The following is a 26,053-nucleotide window of genomic DNA, read 5'->3' as shown; positions in this document are numbered from 1 at the left end:
AATATTCCTGTCGAGGAACATTTGTAGATCTAAATTTTCATGAATTTATATTAGATTATTATAGTTATTAAATTATCGCATTACCACAGCAATATTAAAGTAATATAAAAATTTAAATTAAAAAAGTATTGTTTTTAATATTATATGCTTTTTGTAAATATTTTGATTCTTGTATATTTGTACTTTTTACAGTTTTATTTTATTCTTTTTTAAAATGATCTATGACAAAATAACAAACAGATTTATTTTATTAGCTTTAATATTAAGAACTTTATAAGCTTAATATGACTTTGTGATTAAATTCATATTATATAAAAATAATCTTTTGGCATCTGGATTCTTAATTATCTTTATTATTAATTTTTATGTTTTTTTCTTTGTAATTATATATTAAGTAAAATGAACAAGCTATGATTAGTAGCTAAGTTAGTTTACATTTTAAGCTTATTTGGTTTAGTATTTAAAGGCATAACTTAAATGGGTATGATTCTCAGAGATAATCACAATATTTAAAGGTTTGTTTTTGAAATTGTACGAAAACTGCTTTATAGCTGGTACATTAAAAAATCTTAAAAACAAGAAGGATTGCTGTACAGAATTTTGATGCATAATGTGCTTTTAACCATGAATAAGTTGTGTTTAGAACGTAATTTTACATGGTTTGAGAAGTTAAAGCTTAGTTTCCTATCTTAACCTAAACTAAACATGGCAACTTATTTAATAACTAGAACTTAAATTTTGTATCTAGAAATAATTTAAATAATCTCTATATGAATTTCGAGAGACTTTTAGAAATTTCTTTTTTAAACTTTAAGTTTGTAAATCTTTTTCATTTATCTACAATTATACTCCATTAACTGTAAACCTGTTAATTAAATGATCTTTCATATATTGTTGTTTTATGCTAAAGTGCCTGAAATCTAAAATATGTGCATCTAAAATATGAGTCATACTTGAATTTTTTTTAATACAAATACCCTCGATACTATAAATTATTTTATTATATATTACTAGACTACGAAAAAGTTTTCTTTCTTTCATGGAAAACTATTCGATTTTTTTCATCTTTGCAGTTGCACCATTATCATATTTTTCATTTTATACTACGGATTACACAAATACAGTCGTTTTGTAAGTGTAAAATTATTAATAGTTTATGGAGACACTAGTACTTGAGCATTTGAAATCCAATACTACCTTTAAAATAATCTCAGCATATATGGAGATTATAACTTTTTTATATTTGTTTTTTTCATGTCTCAATGCTTCTTTAAAAATTAAGGTGTCTGAATAAGGGCTTCTGCAAATACTTCTATCAACAAAATACTTAAACTGGTTTTTTAAGTTTAGTAAAATCTTTAATAACTTTTTTTTAGTATTGCAGTTTTTACTGTAATTATAACGTGCTTTGTTTCTGGGTAAGCCCAAGAAATTTATTGTTTATCTCAAGATACGAGCTGTTTTTAAAAGTGCGTTTATCCTCAAGTTTATGGTTAATGTTGCGGGTATGAAAAATGCTATGAAATAAGATACTATTTGCAATAATCTTTTATCTATAGAAAAAAGATTATTGCAGAAGTTTTGCTGGTTGAAGTTTCGAAAGTTGCAGTACTACAAGAAAGTTCTTGTTTGAACATTTGTAGTTTTAGTTCACATTTTAATGACCGATTTATGATTTAATAAGAAAATTGTTCAATAAAGTCTAATGTTAATCTACAGGTCATATCATATAAAACAATATGAGTTTTTTGAAGTATTTGACAATGCGATATTAAACTGTTGTTCTGTTTTTATCATATAAACCTCCTAATCTTCAGAATTTTGTAAATTTAATAATTTAGTTGATAATTTAGATGCTATGTGGTTCCAAATATTAACTTTTTGACCAAAACTGTGATTGGTGCCTCTACTTCTATATTATTTAAAAAAAAAATTGATTTTTTTTTTAAATATTTAATTTTTGGCAATGTACTAAATATACAAGTTTATTATAAATTAAACGATTTATTTAATAATTAAAACTTTATTATTTGAAAATGAAATTGTATTTATTAGATTAAAATATTTTATTAAATTAATTCTTTTTTACACAATAAACGTATAAATTTATTTAATACTTTTGTTGTATTTACCCTAAAATAAATATAAATCCATTTAAAAAACAGCCTTTTTGCATTTAAAGCGTATAAATCTAAAATAAAACAATATTAAAACACAATATAGTTTTTTAAAGCGTATAAATCACCGCAATATTTTTTTCTATTTGGGCACATAAATATAAATTTGCAAATATCTAAAAACGCATATATAAATTTAAAACTGAATTATTTTATTCTGCGTAATAATATGGGACATTTAATGTAGAAAAATGGCGTAGAATTATATTTTGGGTAATTTATTAAGGTTTTGCGGTTTTATTTCGTATGACAAACTGGCTTAATTTCAATAATAATTTTAAAAATATAGTAATTGCAATTTATAATTTGGGTATACGTTGGGCGCCAATTTATCGTGAGCCTTTTAATGATTGTATTTTTTAATTGAATTAAACAAACATATTTAATGGAAAAATTATTAAATTATATTTGCAGTGTATCTGTTACATTTAGAAACATAAATCATTAATAAATAAAAATTTTTTCGCAATATTATAAATAAGCTTAAAATATACTTTTTGTATGTTAACAATAACTAGGTTACTTAAGACGTACTCATAAAACATATACTGTAGAATGGCCTAAAATTAAGATAACACTGCTAAAAGTGAAATGTGCAACAAAAATTAAACAAAATAGAAATTATTAATGAGGAAAAAAAACAGTGTTTCACAAAATTCATTTTTTTTTAATTCGTTCTGCCAAACACTCAGCATCTACTTCTGTAACAGTAGTGTCATCCGCAAAGAGGACAAAGTGCGTTCCAAAGACAGTCCAAGGTAAATCATTGATTTAAATTATAAAAAGGTGATACCTTTGATACCCCAATAGCTCATTTACCACCGTTGCTATGTTTATGGGGTAACTTCAGTGATAATTATTGAGTTTTTTGTTAAAATAAAACTATATGTAATTCATTTAAATTCATATCCTTTTCAACATATTTATGATTTATACCCGTTTAAATATTCCATACATATATATGTCTAAAAAGCTAAAGGTCGTATTTTAATTCAATTCAATCAATAGTAAACGCAGTTTAAGGTAAAACTCACAAATAAATTAGTAAGAGTCGAATTAAAAATAAATCAAAATTTCTTACCATCAAAAAACTAAACGTCGAAAACGTTATTTAAAGCTGGCACAAGTGAGAAAAACTAGGGGTCTATATGATTTAACATCCTATTTTAAGAGATTTATGATTTAATGAGGATTTCAGACTATAAGATTGCACTGAAGTACTACTGTAAATATGGCTGATATCATCAACTATTTCTCTTAAATAAGTAATCTATACTGACCAAATAAAGATTGATAAGAGAGAAGAACTTACTGGTTCAACTACTTAAGCTTTCACTTGTACTATTTATTAGATCTTCTAATGAATATATTAATGAAACTAAATAACTTTACATTGAAGCATAACGTTATCCTTTGAAATTATGCTTCTTATGAATGAAGCGTCATTAGTTCAGTGAAGTGCAAAACGACAGGTAAAACTGCATTTTTAAAAGGGTACAAAGACAGCAATTTTACGCGTTGACGGGCTCTTCTTTGTAATTTTTTTCAAAAAACAGCTAATATTATTTCATATAAATAGCGGCAATTTTATGCACGAGTATGAAGAATTAAATAAAGTAAGCTTTAGTTGGTTACTGGGTATGAAATTGAGTTTAATTCTTGTTTATATTAAGAAGGTTAGTGGGTTTTCGTATTGCAGGTTACCTGTTAGTAGCACATATTTCTATCATTTACAAGTTTTTTATTCTTGAAATAAACCTAAAAAATAATTATATTACCGAAATTTAAATCCAATTATCAATTTTATACGCAGAACTAAATATATCTCTCAGAACTCGCCGATATGAAAAGAACACAAAAACCAGCCCGAGATAATAGTTTATTCACGAAATGTAATTATAATTTTAAGCCGCGACTCTTTGGGCAGGCCTCTTCGATGCTACATTATTTACTCGGTGAAGAATAAAAACACCGTGTATAATAAGACCAATGGCTTCTAAGCAGCCATGAGAAGACTACTTTAGTTTAAGAAAAAAATGCTTTGTCACCGTGCTACGGCCGTTAGTATACATCTAAAGAAAAATCCAAATTTGTCAGTTAATGATGGAGTTTATCAAAATGCTTAGGAATAGAATATAATCGTATAATATTTTTTTAGACTTAGGAGACTTTTGGCTATGGGTCATGTATCCGCTCTGTTTAAATCTGCAGGTTACATACTCGGTATAGCTTTGTTATTTATCCAATCCTTCCGATAAGATATTATTAATTTTTGTTTTTTTTTCTGGTAATCTTATTCTGAGGTAGATTATGTCACCATCTTGGAAAATGATATTAAATATGCCCAATCTTATTCCCTATCCACTTTTTACTTCAATTTATTCTATATACTATTAAGGTTAAGTGTATTTCTAGCATTATCCTGATAGCACCTGGGAATTTGCTTGTACTGAGTTCAAAGATACTCCTTAGGGTCACTGCATTTGATCCAATCCAAATCCTTATTAAGGTTTTGTTCCTAATAATTTTTTATCATATTTATGCAGCGTTAGTGAGCTGTGGTTTTAGTTTCATGACATAACTCTTTTAATTTTATTAGTGTTAATTAGTCTAAAGCAAAGTCAGAAGTAACAACTTACAGAATGTTGGAATATTAATCGGCCTAAACGTTATACAAGCCTTACCTAAATAGATCACTTAAATAAATGACAATTTAGGTAAATATTGGTGATCTAGCCAAATTAGAACAGTTCAAAAAAAGTCAATAAATCATGTAATGTGAAGTACTAAATTTGCATATTATTCCTTCAATATAAAGTTCTTAGAAAATTGATCAACAGATTCAATAATAAGATCGTACATATCTTCTATTTTTAAATCATAAAGATGATAAAAACAAAAACTACATTGAACTTTTTCTATGTACAAAATGTAATACAAAGCAATATGAAAAATGAAAATCTTCTAACCAATGATACTCTTACAGTAATAATATCATCTGACCTATTAGAAATGAATGTAAACACTGATGGTAAAGAAGTAATTCTTATAGAAAATTTACAAATCGTGTTTCAAAAAGATCACTTAAGATGGAAAGCAGAAGAACTGGTTCACATTAACAGAAAAAAAAATTAAATCTCTAATTTTAATTAGACTTACTATATTAATCAAGCTAATATTTAACGATATATGTAAGAATTAAAATAGGTAAAATATCCAAATCAATATAAATAAAATGGGACCTAACTACTTAAAATTTGCTAATTATTTGAATCAGTTGATCATCCGAATAACTGAAGTGTAAATTAAAAGAACTTCATAAGGTTAAACCTAAAAGTAACAATAATGAGTTTAAAAGAAATTAACTTTAAACTCAAATTATGTGCAGTATAATACAATATATCTTGAAATAAAAGTAGATAAAGAAAGTAAAAAAAAGTCTTCAAACTGGAATATTTTCAGGAGCAATAGAGACACTTAAATAATTTCTAAAAGCTTTCTAAACTTGAGGTCATGTAAGACTTTGTAAAACAACAATCTTACTAATAAGCGATTGATAAGCTTCAGTCATGTAACGACTTCACAAAATAACGTTTTCAATGAAGAAATGAGAAAAGTGTCGTCTTGAGTCAATAACGAATTCGAGCAGCTAACTCGAATTGGTCATGTTACTAAATAAGAGATTTACACAGGTGGTGAGTATGGTATATTAGAATAGCAAGAGACTTGTTGCTAGACCTAAATGATGGGCTGACTAATAAAAAAAGGTTCTTCTTCTTCTTCTATGACTTTTGAAGATGGCACTCTGTCCCATTGTTCTAAAATAGGAATATTGTTGTGTTAAATTCGAATTGCGTCGACATCTCCATTTATATCTCTTTTGCTGATGATCACTTATTTGGTTTTTTTGGCATTGATATTAAGGTCATAATGGTGACTGTACTGCGTGATATGCTCCATTCACCTCTGGAGTGCTTCTACGCTATCAGCATGGTATCATCGGCGTATCGAATATTATTTAGTTTGACTCCGTTCAAAAGGATACCTCCCTCTACTCCATTAAGGGTTTTTTTTTTTAAAGTGTTGGAACACAAGCTGAATACCAAGAACGAGAGAACGCGTCCCCGTCTGACCCGTTGGTTCTATCTCTTTTTTTCCTTCCAAGAAAAGGTTAAACATTCTTTACTTTTTATAATTTTTACACTTTTAATATCGCTATCTGACTATTAGAAAAAGAAAGCTATATTTATTTATATTATGCAAACATATTTCATTTTTTAGAAACAGGATTTAGGTGATACTAGGTGATACTATTCACAACATGAAAGGTTATAAGCATAAATAACTATGAGCATTGATCAGAAGCCGTACAATAATATCCACTTAGACGGAGTGACGTGATGTACTTCTGATGGGAAGTAACTGTACGGTAACAGCGATAGTAGATTGTAAGAGTTTCGTGACCCATATTAGACCCATATAAGTAGAACTCTAATAGGCCTGATAGAAAAGTATCTGGTATAAAGTTGATTATAGAATAAACATCAGAGCTCGTGCAGGCTTCTATGATGGGGCCCATATACCATTTTGCTTCCATACTGTTTTGTACGCTGTCAAGTCTACCCTCTGTTAAAATGTAAACAAAAATTTCAAATTACCAACTTTGCAACATCCAAATATTAATTTAATTGGATAGCAGAACCACCACAAAAGCGTTTATGACCTAAAAGGTGCGTTCCAACTTTTATACACTATAAAGGTTCTAGTGAAACGAGGTAAATAAAAGCTGCAGCGTTTAACTTGTTTGGTCACTTATGTTGGCTTGTAATAAGGTGGTAAATGATGTACCATGAGGTTATGCTTGTAATAAGGAAGCAGACTCCTTTACGAGACTGCGATCTGCAAATATACTGGTAAGGGCTGAATAATGGCTCTGAAGGCTGAATAAGAGTCTGTTTGACTCTCCGTAGATGGACGGAAGTACCTCATATAAAACAGGGTAGGCCACATATAGATAACCCCTTTGCCTGTATCACTAAAAAATTGTTGCGCTTTCACCACACTCTAGATGCTACAGGTTTTAGGGTAGGAAGAGGGTGGTGATGACCTGATATGCATATTAGACCCACTCTGCATATTTGACCAAGTCATCACCACCCAACATTTATACGTGCTAAGTTTTACTATGTAGGTAACGCTCACAGTCTGTCCAGCGACATAAAATTTGTCAGATTAGAGTACTTATGAGTTTTTTCAAGGCTATTGCAAACTAGTGACGTTTGATGGGACATGAGGGGTCCGTCAGAGGAACTATATGCATAAGAGGCTCCTTGGCTACCCAATGATCCACAAATCAATTTAATTCAATACAAATAATTTGGGACTATTCTAAAACACTGACATTCAAAACCATAAACGCTCCACAAATGAGTTCTACAAAGTTGATTGAAAATTCAACACGATTCTTAAAGATTTTAGAAATTTTACTGTATGACCTTGATTTGGTATTTAATATAATAAATGCTCTTAGGATATTTTTAATATAGACAAATTTACTTGAAGATCCTTCAAAAAGTTTGGATATATTCCGCTAGATATATATCCAACGAATAAATAAACTCCCTTTACAGGTGATACAGTCTTGACACATATTTATATGGATCTTGCAAGTGTCTGGGATATTATACAGGATAACCAAAAATATTCTGGAAGGCTAACGAGCAGTTTCAGCAATTTTTGCTCTTGAAAATGTGTAAATTGAAGATAATAAACCCTAAATTACCCTAATACCTGCAAATAATCCTACCAGGTTTTGGAATTTTGTTAGGATTTATTCACAATCTTAAAGTGTTCCTATAAGTGTGCCTTACTATGAAACACCAATTTCCAATACTACTAAAATATTACATTCTCTTGCTATTTTTTGACTACTTTTAAAGGCCCTTTTTTAATATAAAATCTTTATATCCATAGCAATGAATTCTTAAATCTTACTTCTAATATACACGTCTTACACTTTTGCAAAAGTGTGATACTCATAGCAGTATATTTCAAATAAACTGAAATTAAAATTTACAACTGGTTCAGAACTCATTTATGGATTTATTATTAAAGTTGAAGAAGTAGTCCATTTTTGCAGTGGAGTTAATAGATCAATGTTCGGTCATATGTCACTAAATTTATTTAAAAGCATTAATCCATTACAATAAATCTTATACTAATAAGTCAGAAAATTGTTAAAGCCATAGATATGACTGTTGATCCCTTCGTTCTTGACTTTACAAAAGCTTTTGATTAGTTGAATCTTAGTTTACTTGTGAGTAAACCTAATCATTTTGGACTTTCAAATTCTATTGCTCTTTTTTCAATCGTACCTGTATAATGTAAAATCTAGACCTTTGTAATTTGAAGTGGATTCGTAGGAGATATGGTTTAATGGGGGATGTTTAACTACTTATAGTATAAGTGTGATCGAGTGTACTCATTTGAGAGCTTTCTACATAAAGATTTACTTGGAAAATTTAAAGCTTGTTCTCTGCAAACTTGTACAAAATATTTTGCCGTTATCTTTTGTATCAACTGTTTTTACAATGACATAGATTGCACGAAGATATTATCAAAATTCAAAAATTGTGGTTCCATGACTGTAATATTTAAATTTGATATTTTTAATATTACAAAATCCGTCATAATATGTCGTATTCTTGATCACTTGGGGCAGTTATTTCTAAGTGCTGTATTTCTCTCTATTCTGTATTTCTTTTTGTTTTTATTTTTCGTGCTTTTTATTATTTTTTTAATCATTTAAATTATTATTTTTAACTATTAATGTTTATTGTTTAAAAATTTTAAAAATTCTATGTTAGGTTTCCTAATTTTTGTTATATTAACCTTTTATTAAAATTGCTTTTTCATTACATATTTGAATATTTCCTGTAAAGCCGGTATTATAAGATGAATAAATAAGTTAGATTGAGTTAAGAGCCGCATATTTTGCAATTTTGCATTCACGTACTAATAATGTAGCTTACCTACAGCAATAAAACTTTTCGGGTCTTTGGTTCGAGATACTGAAAAACTTGTTGCATTAAGACATTTTTCACTGTTTTTCCTTTTTAAGTATCTACTATGATGTATTTAAAGTAAACAAGAATAGCTTAATAAAAAAGAAGAGTTATTCTATTTATAGTATGAATTCACTGCCCTGCGGCCGTAGCTTTAAAAGCAATAGATACACAATTTAAGACGTGTAAAATGGTATTTATTTTACACATCAGTTAGTTAAACAAAATGACAAATCAAATTTCTCCGAAGCTCGTTTTATAAGTAAAAAAAAGGGGACACAAAAACGGCGTGTAAAGAGAGCCGATTCACGCGTATTAAGTAAGTTTGTTTAAATAATTTTTCGATTTAACACACCAAAAGGACTGCATAATGATTTTAAAAAAAATCAATTTAAAATATTGGATTTTTGTAATATTTAATTAAATTAATGTAAATTGAAGATGAGAGTGACCTGTACTAAAAATACCACTTGAATTTTTAATCTCTGTATAGGTGCTAAAGAAAAACTATAGAAATAATATAACTATATATGTAGTACGTTAATTTATGATTAAATACTGCCTGCAGCAATGGTTTCTTTTAAACTTTAACGTTATGATTAAGCATGAGTTACTTGTCAAATCTGATGCTCATTAATATTTAAGTTACATAAATAAAAATACTTATAATTTGTCCATTAAGTTTAATTCATCCTTAAAAACGAGAACGTCCTTCTCTGCACAAGAGATATCGATCTCGACGGCTTGTCCAATTACAACAAGCAACACCAATTTGCATACAGGTGTAATAATTTAGTGGCCGCGGCCCCAACTCGAATTCAACACCTTTAATTCAAACAATAATTTAAAGCTCTAACGCCGTAAATAATACATTCATTCCAGTTTCGGGGTTTCGCTAACGGACCGAATGCTAATGTTTGTATCTGCGAATTTCCCGTTATTACCGGTCACTTGATCATAAATTTTCTGGTATGGGACTTTGGGAGGGGGACTGCTTTTTGGATGATCATTAAAATGGTGCAATGCGTGCAACGAGAAAAATTTTAGTTTTATCATATAAACCTTATATATTAATAAATTTATTATATACTAAGTTTACTGTTTGGGTTTTCAAAGATCTTTAAGAAGCTTATATAAATACAAGCAGATCATTGAATGTATTGCAAAAAACAATTTGCCGTGGCTTTACTGCTACCGCTCTTCTAGAGTTAAATAAGCAGGAACATCTCCCAGGGATCTATTCACATATGCTTTCTATACTTTATATAAATGACCTAAAAAACATAATTGGGAACTGTCGCTTAGTTCAATTCTCTGATCCATAAATTCATAATTAATTATCAAGAATAATATTAATTTAGTAATAGAATCATTAGGTTAAAGTTTAAATGCCATAAATCACTATTCAATGTTAAATCGTTGAAAATTAAACCTGAAAAAATCTGTTCTAATTTACATTGGACTGTTGGCATATTAGTCTCGAATGAACTAATATGCAGTAATTTTTAATTGACTTACTATGGATACATAAAATTTACTGTCAAAAATTGAATTAAATATAAATGAGTATTTGTACATAAGGAATAAAGAAGGGATGTTTAGGTGCTTTAATAAAGCCACACGTATAACTAAACGAAGCCCTAGCCAAATAGATCACAAACTTATAAGTGAGTACCACGACTCTTGGGAGTCTAACTGAGCTCATTGTTCTAGAACCATGGTTCTAGAAATCCGTTTTGCTCATGGTTCTAGAAATATTCTAGAACCAATTGTTGTTCCATACGCTCAAAATATTGAAGAGTAGAAGATTCGGATTTTAGAGTGGCCAGCTCAATTACCTGATCTTAATCCCATAGACCATGGGATATGTTTCAGCGAAGAGTTCTTTAGGGTTCGGAATCGAGATCAGCTGTTTCAAGCCCTTCAACAGCGTTAGATAACAATTCCCCAAGAATATCTGGATAACTTAATCCTTACCATGAAAAGATATTGTGAAGCCATAATCAATAAACCAGAAGTTCACATTCAATTTTTTTTTCTATTTTTTTTGTAAAATTTTGATTACAAATTTTCTGTTGTTTTGCATATATTGTAAATAAATTTTAATTCTTCCACAAAAATCAGTATGTTAATATCACGTTAATTAATTTATTATTGGGGTATCTCTACTTAGACTGGTTACAAGAAATATTTAATTTCAAAATATAAAACTAATTTGTAATTAAAATAATTCAATATGCCTAAATTTTGAGCGTAGGGTTTGACATCTTGTGTATGCCTGTATATTCCGTATAAAAAACCTGTGTTCAAAAAAGGTGATCAACCTATAAATAGAAGTAGAATTGTCTATAAAATAAGCGTGTGTCTTTCCTAGATTCTAACAAGATTCTTTATCTATATAAGTATCTGCTAGGTTTTCGACAACATAAAAATAAAGGGAAAATGAGAAGGATGCTACGTTTGAAACAAGCAGTTCAATCTTAAACTCAATGTACTAAAACAAGACAAGTGTTGCAGTATAATTTTAGAAACATATATCCTTCAGCGAACTATAGTAGGCCCGCTCTTTTTCTCGATTTACATAACGATATCGGCAACAAACGTATTTTCGGGAGATAGTTGAGTAAATTTATATAGTGGAGCCACTGGTCTTCGTATTACTCAAAATTATTTAAACGAAATTTTATTAAGCCTTAATATTATTAGAACAAAATTTATCTCTCTTATCAACTGGTCAACTATCAGTAATCCTAGTCAAAGTACATAATAGATATGAAGATATACGTCCAAATCACTTGTGTTCATTACATATTTAAAGGATCAGCTCATTGGAATATTTAGGTACAATATTGGATCATTTTTTAAGTTGGATAGAAACCGATAAATAGATTCGAAGAACATATCATCAAATTAGGTAAGAAATAAGCTAAAAAAATTACTGTTAACAGTCTGAATCATCTTTGACCCTTTATAATGATACTTTATTATATTACAAGGAGGCTCTTCCAATAATTCCCTTCGGATCCTTTAAATATTAAAAAAAATGGTTTATGAGAAATAAGTAGTTATAAGTAATTAAAAGCTTGGCCTATAGAGGTACTTCATATACTTGTTTCTGATAACTCTAAAAAACTCATAAATTGTTTGAAGGTCTCTTTACATAAAGGAGGTCCTAGTAAACTATTATATGGTGATGTGAAAGGCTTCGTGCTTTTATCGCTGATGTCCAGACAAGCGATGTCATTTATAAACAGTAGAAATAAAATGGGCCTTAGAACCTTGAGATATCCCACATTCTATCAGCTTAGAAAAAGGTGTCGACATATTAAGTCTTACAAGCTGACTTTTGTTATTAGAATATGACTTAAACCAATTGAAGGGTGTTCTGAAGCTATAGAGCTGCAACTTGTCAATTAACATATTATGATTAACATAGTCGAAAACTTTAAGGAAATCATAGAAAGTTATTGCTATCGTGCGATCCTTGTTAAAATAGGAGTGCATGCTACTAAAAAGGGTAAACCGCATTGTTGGTGCATTTGTTACTTAACAATTTAAATTGATGAGGAGTAAGTAAAAAAAATACACAGATATACGATCACACGAAATACACGATCTGGTTGAAATAAGAGAAATTGAGCATACAATAGCCTGAGTAAATTGCTTCTAACATAGTAATAATGGAACATCATACATTTAAAATAATAATATAGAGGCACCTATTTTATTATTTAACATTTATGTAATTGGAAATTTAGCCGGTAAACGTATAATGGTAGTTGAATCATAACGTTCCGAGCTGTTGATTCTTCATATTAAGCAACTTTTTATACATTAATAAGTGCAGTTCAGAAATTTACCAGACCGGAAGTTCCTTAACGGATTTTTATTAAAAACTAAAACACCACATCCGGTTAAGATTCTTGTTATGATAATTCTTGCTTTTAAATGCTCTTTTACCGTCATAACGATAATATTTTTAATAAATTCCAATTGTTCATAATTTCACATTTAGCACCCGATAATTTATTTTGGTAATCAAAAAAAACCCTATGACAAATTAAACGTAACCTTCCCTTTCACAAGAGCATTTTCGTGTAATACAAGGGGCTGCGACAGTCATTAACCACAGTCCAATAGCTCCACTATTATACAGGTCGTCCTAATAGTTATTTGTCAACCGACGGAAGATTTATGATGGGAATGCGGTGCTCCTCTCTTAGAGAGCTCAAAGGTAAAAAACGTGTCTTGGCCACTTGAATTAATTTTTTTATAGCATTTAAATTGCATTTTGGCATTTAATATCGTTTAGTATAAATGAATTCATGTTGAAGCACACTTGAAATACCCCTCAGTTGGTTTGAATTGATATATTGTTCAGTCAGATTTTACGAGCATCCTGATGGAAACCTTTGTATTCTAGCGAATCATGATAATATATTTATTTAATTGAATGAATTTATTTTTTTTATTTAAGGTAATATTTGAATTTAGAGTTTTAATCAAGGATAAAAAGAGAATCTCATCTTCTAAATCAGTTTTTTTTCCTATTTAAATTAATGATGATGAAATCAAGGAAAGAAATAAAATAGATGAACAATTTTCCATTGGTAATAGAGCCCCAGCCTTCAACTTAATTTCGAAATCTTCATTGCTATAATTCAGATTTCGACTGTCTGCCTCCATAAGAAATTTTTGGTATAAATTCAGTGATGTAATCCTATCGTCTTTTTCCATTACTGCTTTATAAGTTTTGTTCCTCTAATTTTGTTTTTAACAAAGATGCTAGAAAAAAAGAATACTATCAGGTATATTGAATACCTTCTCTAAATTAACTCTCAGATGAACATATATGTCTAAAGGTCCAGCAGATGAAATAAGAGGTCAATTAGGGAGAAATCAGATTAAATATATTATAACTAATAAAATATTTAAAAATTCTTTACAATCGGCTAAAACCTATTCATGAGCAGACATACCATCTGATCATAATCTTCTTTTGGCAACAGAAGAAATTAGACTGAAAAGTCAAATGAAAAAAAAAACAAAAATAAATTTAGGAAATATCTCAACACAGTAAATGCAGAACCAACAAAGTCACGTATAATAATAGAAATAAGCATTCAAAGAATTCTCGTGAAAATTGGAGACTCAACAATATTGGGAGAAAAATGAGGAAACATTGAAACAATTCTGAAGAATGCCATTGCATACCAGGGGAGATAAGACAGAAAGAAATTGGTATGGATGACGAATGGTATTCTTGAATTAATGGATCCCAATAAAGAAATACAAAAAGCTGAGGAAATTCACCGGAAGCTTAAAAAGAAAATTAGCAAAACGTAAAAAGCAGTGCTTTACAAGTAATTTGATGAAATGGAACAGTTGGAAAGGAAACATGACACATTTAACTTAAAAGATAAAAGATAGCAGAAATACGAAAACAGCAACATCGTAGGATTATAGAAGATAAGAAAGGAAAGCGATTAACAGATATTAGCTCAACTTCAAAGATAGAAGGAATACGTGGAAGAAATGTTTAATTAGAACTAATGGGGCGACAATACGAAAAGAAAGATAGATAGTGAAGGATTACCATTTATAAAGAAGGAAATTATTCATCCAACAAAGTAGCTAAAGAACAAGAAAGCAAACGGGATAAATGAAATACCAGCTGAGGTTAATAAACGCTTTGACGACATAACGCTAAATACAACACAGGTAATACCACAGGACTGGTAGACATCTATTTTTATTCCTTTTCTAAAAAAGCTCAAGGAATACAGAATTATTAGCATAACGAATCACCCTCTAAAACTATGTTAGGCAACTTACAGGTTACATTCAATTCGGTTTTCAAAAGGAACTAGACACAGCAGAAGTCCTGGTCGCTGTACAAGTACGACTTATTGAAAGATACAGAGATGCTATTATAAATGTACTTATGTTTTATAGACTTTAGCAGAGCATTTCACTTACATTCACTTACAAACTCAATGAGCTGTTGGCTTCTAGTGGTGTGGAGGCTTCCAATCTTCGTATTATCACAAAACTATGTTGGAATTAATAGTTCAGATTAAGAATTAAAACTATACAACTGACAACATTAATATTAAAAAAGAAGTGACAGGGGTACATGATGTATCCCTGTCCCTCAAGGCAAATATCTGAATAATGTGCGATATGCAGATGATATGAGGATGATGAGCAACAGCGAAGAAGGATTGCAGCAGCTTATAAATCGAGTAGTTAACGTCTTCAAGATTTAACGTCTAATATGGCATGAAACTTAATAAAAATTTAACTAAAACAGTGATTATTAGTAAAATCCGAAATGCTTACGCTGAAATAACCACAAACGGGAACACAATGCACAGGAACAAACAATGCGTAGAGAAATATTTTATTTCATGCATTTGCGTAATATCAGGCTCAACCTCAAAAAACCAGGCTGCGTGTTCCGAGATACTATATTTTTAGCACTTTGGCTAATGGTGTGGAAGGTGGACGCTAACAGAAAGTAGAGTGAAAGCCTTTGAAATGGTGTGAATTCCTTGGACAAGCCATACTACCAATATCGAGGTCCTAAACCCTATGGAGAAATAATGGATAGAAGCAGAAATAACGAATTATCCAAACGTAAAAAAGATCTGCCATATATCTCATATCGTCGGTCTCATAAATAATTAACTGGTTGCTTTTTGATTTAAAAAATGCTTGAAAAATTAATGTGGTAAGGAGATAATTATTCCAGTATAACAAAAGTTGAGAAACCAATTTACTTTTTCTTAGAAGTACTGTTTTACAGGAGTACGGCAGTAGAGTTGTACTCTAAAATGAAAGGTTGGTTTACTCCTTACTAATATTCTTCCAAATTCATCTAAATCTGAACCAAATTTATATAGCTCTATAAGTGATCAATTGTTCTTTACAGTATAGACACAGATACAAAATTCTTTCCTAAATAAACCTACGCTGCTGTGGCTATTCTCACAAAATATTTTCTTTACCCCTTGTCGTTCTCGAAAATCGCACTACGCTCATCATCCAACCGTAGAAAGAGCTATCGTTCCTTCTCATACATACGTACCCCCAGCTTGATATTTTCTCAATAAGTACAGAGGATTTCTTTACAAGACTAAAATTTAAACTAAGCACTGTTTTACAGTTTTTATTTTCTTATTAATTAAAGAAAAAATAGACGGAAACAAGGGACCAGGCAGAAGAAGGAATTCATAGCTAAAGAGCTTCCAATAATGGACGAATATGATTTTGATTGAATTATTTCGAGTTTCAGTTGATAAAGTTAGGCTTATGTGATCACCAACGTCCTAAGAGGATAAGGCATTATTCTCTTAAGACGTTGTTTAAATAGGGTTTTGAGTGATATAAATATATCTCTTTTATAAGGTGATTTTTTAAATATCATATCCGAATTATTTATACATATTTTTTTATTTTTAATTAATATAGTATCAGCAATGTTAGTTCTTAAAGTTAAAAAAAAATCGACTTTTGAATTTGTTTATTTATTGTCAATTTTTAGTTTAGTGGTAAAAAATTGAGGTCTCTAGTATATTATTTAAATTGTAAATTGCATATTAGCAAGATGCTAGGGTTAGTAGAGGCTCAGTATACAGACAACCAAACTTATGTGGGAGAACCGATGATATTTGTACTAGCAGTGTTGGCTTTACAGTTTCAGCTTTCAAGTCACTCTAAGGTTAAAAATTCTTTATTTTTGCACATTTAAATAAAAATGCCGTAAGTGAAAGAAATGCCGAAGTCGTGGGGCAGAATTGCTTCATAGATTAAATAGTAAAAAGAAATCCTACAAAATCGTAACCAAAGCTTTAAATGCAACTTTTGCAAGCTACAGGTATTGGTGTTTATATCGAAACTACCAGTAGAAGACTTTGCGCTCAGGAATTATTTAGCTTATGGTTTAATGTACACTCTGGCAGGTTTAGAAACATGTTCAACGTGAGTCCATCGTGTCCATTTTGGTTTTCCTAATCGTACTGCGAAGCTCAGGTAATACTATTGGCGTAAAGAAAAAACTGTGTAAATTCTCATCTGCACTAGAAAGATAAGAAAGTGGATCGTGGGTAGGAGGCTACATTTACAAAATAATTGTTGAGGTTCTCAGGAGAGGTAGAGAAAGTATTGGACATACGACGAATAGAAGGTTTATTTCTCAGATTATTAACAATCGACCATGATTCTTTAGCGACATTACCAGACTTTGCGAGTCTCCTGTTGAGAGGCCATAAAGAAAAGGATTTGTGAGACAGATTAGATAGCGTTTTTATAAATCTCGACAATTCTGAATCAACATCAGAAGAGTGGACATTCCAGTCAGTAGTTAGACACAGGTGCTTAAAATTTAGAAAATTTCGATCTGAGAAAATACGGCCTAATTTGCGGGGAACATTTTTAGTTTTTGATATTATGGAAAACTTTGTTAACAATGCTTCATGATCTGAAAAGCCTGAGGAAGATACGACATAGTCTATTGTACTGGAGCGGATTTTAGTTATTCTGGTTGGTGATTTATTGTGCATGAATAAGCCAAAAGAATCGAAAATGGACTGGAGAGATTCCTGAGCCGCACACACACTGGAAAAATCAATATTTAGGTCGCCACATAAAATGATTTTGCTGTTTAAAGGCAGAGACTCAAGCAAGCTTAGTAATTTTTGAAAGAATATATTTACATCAGCGTCAGGTGTTCTATATATACAAATTAAATGAAGATCATATTTATTACTATAGATAATGGAAAATTCAAATAGTTTTTCAGTTATTAAATTATGGAACTTGGTTACTACTGAAAAGTCGTTGCTTTTAGACATTATCAAAGTACCTCCATGAGATACATTTATTCTATTAAATCTGGCCACTGAAGAGTAATTGTTAATAAATACGGGCTCATCGATATTTAACCAATGTTCAGATATGGCAACCATATCAGGAAAATGAAGCTCTTCTAACGAAAGAAATAGATCGTCAGTTTTGTGTCTTAGAGACTGAATATTTAGAGAGAAAATACTAAGCTTGCCATTGTCCAGTATTTTAGAGGGTGATCCTCTTCTTGCATCAAACTACCTAAAAATTTTTATTCTTAAGGGAGACCCACTAGAATAGTAATTGCTCTGGCTTTCTCCAAACCTTTGGAGGCGTAGCAATTTCTCTGATGAGTAAAAGGATCTAAAGGCTGGCAGATCTGCTTCTACTTCAGCTGGACCAATACCATAGGCGTCATGGTATCGAAAGTAGAGCTTCCGCAAGGCGTCCACGTCACCAGGATATCCCTCTGAGGCAAGTGCCAATCGGACGCTGGTATTGGTGTGTCCTTCGAAACATACACTGGAGGGCTGATCATGCAGATATGAAAAAAATAGCCTGAGGGGTTTTAATATTGAGGGATCCCTTAGCCTAGCCAGTAAATAATGACCATCTGCCGCATCCGAGTCTCTTGACAGTCTCACTAATGGTGGAGTCATCGGGTCAATATTTGATGTTTTATTCATCTCCCCATCTCTATCAATGATAAAATCAGCCTCCAACAATTCAGTCGCTAGGGACTTCGAAGTAGCTATCGCCTCCTTGTCTGAACCAATCTTCAAAGATTTAACTTTCCTGGGTAGAGTGTCTGGTGTTGCTGCATCCGACCGTTGCGACAGGTTATGACTATCTGGGGCGAAAGTCTTACAAGGGGGTAAGCCTGAAGTTGTATTAATTACGTTTGCTGGTGTTTTTAAGGATGATAAACATGAATTGGAGATGAAAGTGTTTGAAGGCCACATGCCAATATCCTTTAGCCGTTTTAAGTAATTGATATATAGATAGCAAGAGGTAGATGGAGACAAGCTAAACTTTGTGCTATCTATCCCGAAATATAAACTGTAATATTTTTGGTAGAATTATGATTGGTAAAAGAACTTTTTTAATTTTCATTCGATTATCCCTAACAGGTCGTTGGGTACGTTGATTTAGTTTACTTTGAAAATCTGGTTTCATGATTTTTTTTACCGATGCAAGTTAATGCACCTCCAAAAAGTTGCTTCTTCAAAGGTAAATGTGTTGCAGTTTTAAAACGTCCTTCTTGCTCACCCGATCTTAATTTTATAGAGCACTTATGCAATAAGATCAAAAGGAAGATTCAAGCTCGTTAAAATAACTCTAGTAACACAGAATAAGTTATACAGGCAGTTTTAGATGAATGAGACAATTTTACTTAAGAAATAATTAAGAACTTGATAAATAGCATACTTCGTCGAATTCACCCTTGCATTAATACTGGAGATGGCAATATTAAATATTCATATTAGTTAAATGGCAATATTTGTTGATAAATTGACATTTTCAGAGAAATCTTCTTTTTTGTTGTTGGTTTTATTGTTAAAAAAATATAATAATTTTTATTTAGTTCTGTAATTAACTTACTTTGGAAAAACTGCCCTTTGACTTTTGACCGAAAAAAAAAATCTATTTCTCGAAATTATTAAGTGATACCATATAAGTCTGCTGGGGCATCTGAAAATGTCTAGAAACACCGTTAATCTAGAGCAAATATTTTTTACTATAGCATACAAAAATGATTGCATTGCTATTTCCAGGTACATCTGAAAAAATTCGATTTACAATTCAGTTATTAGAGTAACAGATCTCAAATTAATATTATTACCAAGGAATAGCATAAGTGTCACTTGGAAAACTAACGTGATTAGTGTACCATTAATAACAATCTTGTATAAAGTTTTAAATATATATGAGTAGCTACTATCTCATCCCATCGATTTTTCATTATTTTTAATAGTTCATTACTTTATTTTCAGAAGCAAAAGTTCTCTGCAACTGCTAATGTAGATAATTCTATTGGCTTTATATAATTTAATGACTTAATCGTAAATAAAGCAAAGTTTATTCAGTTCTTATAGAATCTTCCAAGTCATTGTTAGGTCAGCAACAAATAAAACTCAACTAAAGATGGTCAAGTTCCCTGGTGGCGGTTTCCATTCTTCCCTTTTCTTTAAAATATATGCCTAAACCTGTAGATATCCCGTAGAATTTAGATTATCATAAAGTAAGAAAAAAGATTTGTTATCACTTTTTGATCTGAGTTATCACTCCTGTAGGCTCCTTCACTGTAACAACAGCTAAACTAAGTTTATTACTTTTAAGCGTGTAAGTCGTTGATTCTGCTTTAGAAAATGAATAAAATTCATAAAAATCCAATCAAGATAAATTTATTGGCTGCCTTGCTTTAGGGCTGCACGCTAAATTATTCATTTTTCGGCTGGTTCGTTAAAATTATTCAACTTCAAACGTGAAATATAAGCAAAAGAACGTCTAACACCCCAAACTAATTTCCCTATACGCCCAACCTAACACGTAAACAGATTTTAAAGCGTGATAAAAGAAGTTAAAATAAGGAGATATCCATACCCGCGGCCAGATCACGCACCGGTAAAACGCAACATGAGACGCGCGTGCAAACGGTGCATGAATAACTAACTACCGCGGTGTCGCTGATGGTAAAACGCTTTCCAAGAACAATTTGCCAGCACTTAAGGGTAGTTTAACATACATTATTAATCCGAGATAAGGGCGGCCCTTAAACACTTCCGACAGCTCTTTCAATTGCAGCAGCAGCCTTGATTAGACTGCCGTTTTGCACGCTATGTATACGTGGCTTTGGATCCGGTGTTAGCTCTACCAGAGCGACAGATATCGAGTTTAAGAAATTTATATTACATTAGAAATAAATCTAATTAGAAAATGATTACGAGGTCTATTACCACCACATTGAAGAATGACAATAAGTGTGAACATTATAAGGGCAGTATAACAGAAAAACGTGATAGGTCGTTCGCAAGAACTTGACCAACCTCATAAGAAGCGTTGTAAAGTATTGCCGTTCTCAGCAACCTGGCCTCTTAAGAATGACAAATGGCCTATTTGGTAAATGTTAAGAACTAAAGCCACTTAACCATCATAACCGTGGTTTACTTAGGAACTGTCCAAATATTTTTTCTTCTTCTTTAGAAAATCATCTTTTTAGAGAGAGTTTTGACAGCATTTCATTGTCGGCGTATGTAAATAAGTAAAGTTATTGGATTTGCAGTGGCGATAATCCATATGAAAGTATCCAGAATAGATCTTAATTTTTCTTAATATTTAATTGTAAAAAAATTTGAATAATGCTAACGGATTTACCGAATGGACTTTTTTTGTCAGAATACAACATTCGCCACTCATTAACTTAATGACTTATGAAAGGAATAATGCCTGAAACTAACACCAGATAAATAGACTGCAAGTTGTGTTTTGACACCCTTAATTTAGATTTTATATGCGTATGTTTTATCGTTTGATTCCAGAAAGCCAAATTTCTTACAGTATAATAGTTACCGCCTAATTAATCTGATGTTCACAAGTATATCTAAGAATAATTTGTATATGGATTATTAAGAAATGCGAAGAAAAAATCAATGCAATGTAATCAATAAATGCGAATTTTACTTAGACTCGTCAACATAGAACATTGAAAGGCTTGAATTAGCATTGCCGTGGAACTATGGGCAGTTTGCCTACAACATCAATGATGCCAAATGCTTATGTAGAAATGACAAAAAAACACTCTTTAATAAAACATGAAGCATTGCTTTTTTATAAAATATGTAAAATATGATAAAATACTATAAAAAAGTCAACATTCAAAGTTAAATGAATGTAGAGAACGTATATTAGGGAAAAAGGCAACAACATCGCAACGCCGCTCGATCGCATTGTTGATTCCACCGACACAAGTAATCTTTACCAGTGACGTCATCAAAGAATGTTTACATGATAAATATTTATTATTGATAAATCATGCTTTAAATTATAAACAATATTACTGTTTGTGAACTCTTTATGCATTTTTTAGCGTACTTCATTAGAGTAAAGGTACTTATCTAAATTAATACATTTGTACGGAAATTAAATATATTATAATTATTATAGATTTCGTAATAAATTTTTATTATTCTACGTTAATGACGACGGTTGTTCCTTGATATAATTGTATGAAAATATCGGTATTTAGTTGTGAAAATATCGGCTTAAATCGCCTTTTTCTCATGGTGTAGCACAAACGGCACAAGTGTTTAGTATCGTAACAGTTCACAAAAACACTGAAATGGCTTAACCTTTTTGCCTCTTTTAACCAAAAACTAAAGAAAAAACACAGAATTTCACAAATGCCAAATGTAAACACAAAGCCTTCTGTTAAGATGACATCAACTTTTACCTCCGCTGTTGCCATTTCAAACTTTTTAGCAGCGTTTTAAGGAATAAAAATAATTATATATTTTTTTTGCTTTGAAGATCTTACTTTTAAAAAATGTGCAAATGCTGAGACAATATTAGTATTACCCTTAATACTGCTTTCAAAAGAATCGTAAACTGTTCCTGGCATCAAAGACTGGCACCTCCATGTCCTAATAAAGGACCTAAAAGCGGATAGTTATTAGTACGATAACATTGAAAATCCCAAAATTCTTTTTCTTTTTAAAAAAATTGTTAAGTGTATTTTTGGAAAACCACACTGGATGTCGCCTATATTGCTGATGCTTCAAAGGAGTTGATCTAACAAAGATGTTGTTACGGATTTTATAAAATTAGTACAGCATGCATTAACATTCCTACAAAATAAAACCGTGGAACAGTCAGCATCCAGTATTAGATTATACATAAGTAGACAGTTGGCCTTCCTAAAATTACATACAGCAGATTGCATGGTGTACATGCCACATTGAATTTAAATGAAAATCTGTTAAAAGAATTTTTATTTCAGTCCAATTAATACGATTTATGTTCAGTTAATAGTAGGGTAGTACGATATGGTTACATATAAACAAACTACTTACTTATAATCATTTAAAGAAATAATCTGCAAATGCTCAATACTTGCTCTACAAGCTCGATTTCCTTTAATCAATGGGTCATTTTTATAAGAAATCAGACATTCCATCACGTCCCCTTCGTCATTTCTAGCCTCCTGATTGCACAAAACCTCAATAATCTTTGAATAATACTTATTTACACTCATAAGAGTTATCTTGCAGGCATCTCATTTCTTTTTTTCCTTTGACTTTGCATAAAGGCCATCAAGGCAGGATGATGCGAGTCTTCATTCAGTAGTGGAACCTCGTTCTTGCCGACTTCAATATTAATATTTACAAGGACCAAATCACGAAACCTGCCTGAAGTCTGGAAGTCTGAAATGTCGGACTGAACCCATGTTTCTGTCAAATAGATGATGTCAGAACCGCAGCAGTAGCAAATGTTAAAAACGTGCATGTAGGAAGTCCTCAGACGTTCTGATAAGATATCGATAGATAAGAGGAAATGATGGATTTATTTAGTTTTTTTTAGTAATAAAAGGCCTTCCAGGATCATACTTAATTATTAAATAGGCTTCGTCATTGGATCACCGTTGTTCCACCTCTTCCTTGACTTTCCAAAGATAACTCCTTTGGTTAGGCTTCCACGTAGACTCTCCTAGTAGAACTAAATTTCTCCTGATCTCTTAAGATATTTAGAATTTCAAAATGACTGAATAACACTATCTTAATGCACGCTCATTACTATAAGGTTTACCCAGCTTGATAACTTTGGTCGCTTGCATCTGTTTACCAGTAACTTCAATTAATAGGTTGGATACTTGAGTAGCTTTAGGCTCGTTTGGCAATAATTTCATGTTAAATAGCATAACATTGTTCATGTGTTTTTTGACGTTCAAGCAACTCTGGCATAAAATCGCTGTCTTGAGATTCAGGTGGAATTAGACTCCTAGGTAGCGTTGTGTTGTTTTGTTTTATATGTCATTACACTAAGTTAACAGTTTATTAACTCGTAAGTTTATATTATATTAAAAAAAAAACAAATAATTCGACTAAAGTATTGGAATATGTTTCAGACCCTTAAGGCAAGCGCTGTTAAGTGATATTGCATGTAAAGCATCCTGCCATTCCGGTGAGTTGGTCGGTTAAGGTCAGATTTTTGGTAGTATCATGGGTAACTATACCTATTATATTAGCAAATATTATATACCGATAATTACATAGATAGGTAAGATTTTTGTAAGTTGACAGTTTTTAGAGCATATGTGAGGAAACACTTTGATAAAGAGTCTACTATTTATTATTAACATACAATCTTAAGACCATGTAGTCAGTAAATGTTCAAATGTTAAAAATATAAAGTATAGTAAACTTTTGGGAGAATGACCCCGTAAAAACCAAAAAGTTTAACCGAGTAATAAATCTAGATTCAGAGAATGATCCCCCTTACGGGAATCCTATTGTTGTTAATTCTTAAATAATGGTTTTAGGGTTTTCACCTGTTCCTAGGTTCCTGGATAACGCAATCATAATTGGACCACGCTACACAATCTCCACTAAAACCTGAATAGCTGGACACAAAACAAGACTTATTTTGATGACAAAAATCGCCAGAAAAACAAAAAAATATAAGAAGATGAAGTTATGCTGAGAACGTAAACACGTATTTTATAGGATGTGGTATCATTAGATCTTAATTTTTTGATGTTAATGTTCAATGTCAAAAATTCAAAGACGTCATCAAAGTTTATCGACATTCTTTCAAAAGAGGGAAATATGTTACTAATATTCCTTCTTCATTTGAAAAAAGATGGTTGGAAGACAAAGTACAGGATCAAATCAAATCGGAGGATTGAAAGTACTATCTACACAAAAGAGCAGTGCAACAAAAACGACTGATTACCTTCCAGCTGCATTCAGCAGTAACCAAAACAGCCTTCATTGCACTGTCTTACATGCAGTCAACACGCTCAAAATGGAGGTCCAAAACAAAACAAAAGTTCTTCGGTCTTGAAAGCTTCACAGGAGAGGCGCTAAATTGTGGTATTATCATTGGAATTTAAAACAAAAATATCATTGGAAAACTGAAGATCTTTAGATATTAGACAATTTTGCAAAATATTGTCCGAGAAGTAACAGTGTTTTTTCTAGCTGCGAGGTTAGCTCTAGACATTGTCGTCGCATTACGTTGTATTACAAGTTCGATTGAAAGGACATTTAGTACATTGGGAAGGGTAAAGACATGGCCTCTGCACTGATTGAACTAATGACTTATTGAATTGTAAGAATATTGTAAAGTCCGAGAAACCAGCTGATTCTCCATCATTTCGAAATGAAAAATGTACACCATACGATGTATTGAAGGAACCGCATTATGCCGAGTATATAATGAGCCACATCGACGATTGTTGTCAGTTCAGTGAAGTACAGTTCGGAATATTGGCGCGAGATTTAAATAGTTGTAAATAAATACAGTAAAGCAAATATTTCAAGTACTCGTGAGTGATCGTGTTTTCATACTGAACAGTGTAAACAAATTAGTTGACTATTTTTGATTGTTTTAATTCACACCTGACCAACGGATAAAATGCTACAGATTGAACAACTCCTGAATTCTTTTGAAGCGAGAATTGAGGATTGATGATGACATTCTTGGTTTAAATTTTATGAAGGTATGCTCTATCGTACTCGTGAAAGACTTTTGAATATTGTATTGTTTAAAACATAAATATTAGAGCATTTTTTAGTAATTCCTATTGACCATCAGTTATAGAAATCATACTGTTCTCCATAAATATACACCCAGTTAAATGAAACCAATTATAGAACTTCCAAGGCTACAGTTTCAATTACTTAAATCATGCAAAAACGCTTACGGCCGTGCCTTTATATCGTGTTGGAAAAACGTTTTTCGTTTTGG

General features: G+C 31.2%; 1 protein-coding gene across 1 annotated transcript in view; it reads right to left on the bottom strand.

Annotated features, from left to right (window-relative positions):
- LOC126744707 (homeobox protein B-H1-like) overlaps positions 1-26,053 on the bottom strand; it is an 83,208-nt gene that overhangs the window by 8,959 nt on the left and 48,196 nt on the right. The window lies entirely within an intron of this gene.

This window comes from Anthonomus grandis, chromosome 14, assembly GCF_022605725.1.
Source record: "Anthonomus grandis grandis chromosome 14, icAntGran1.3, whole genome shotgun sequence".
NCBI classification, from domain to species: Eukaryota; Metazoa; Arthropoda; class Insecta; order Coleoptera; family Curculionidae; genus Anthonomus; species Anthonomus grandis.
This window is presented reverse-complemented; position numbering and strand designations above follow the sequence as displayed.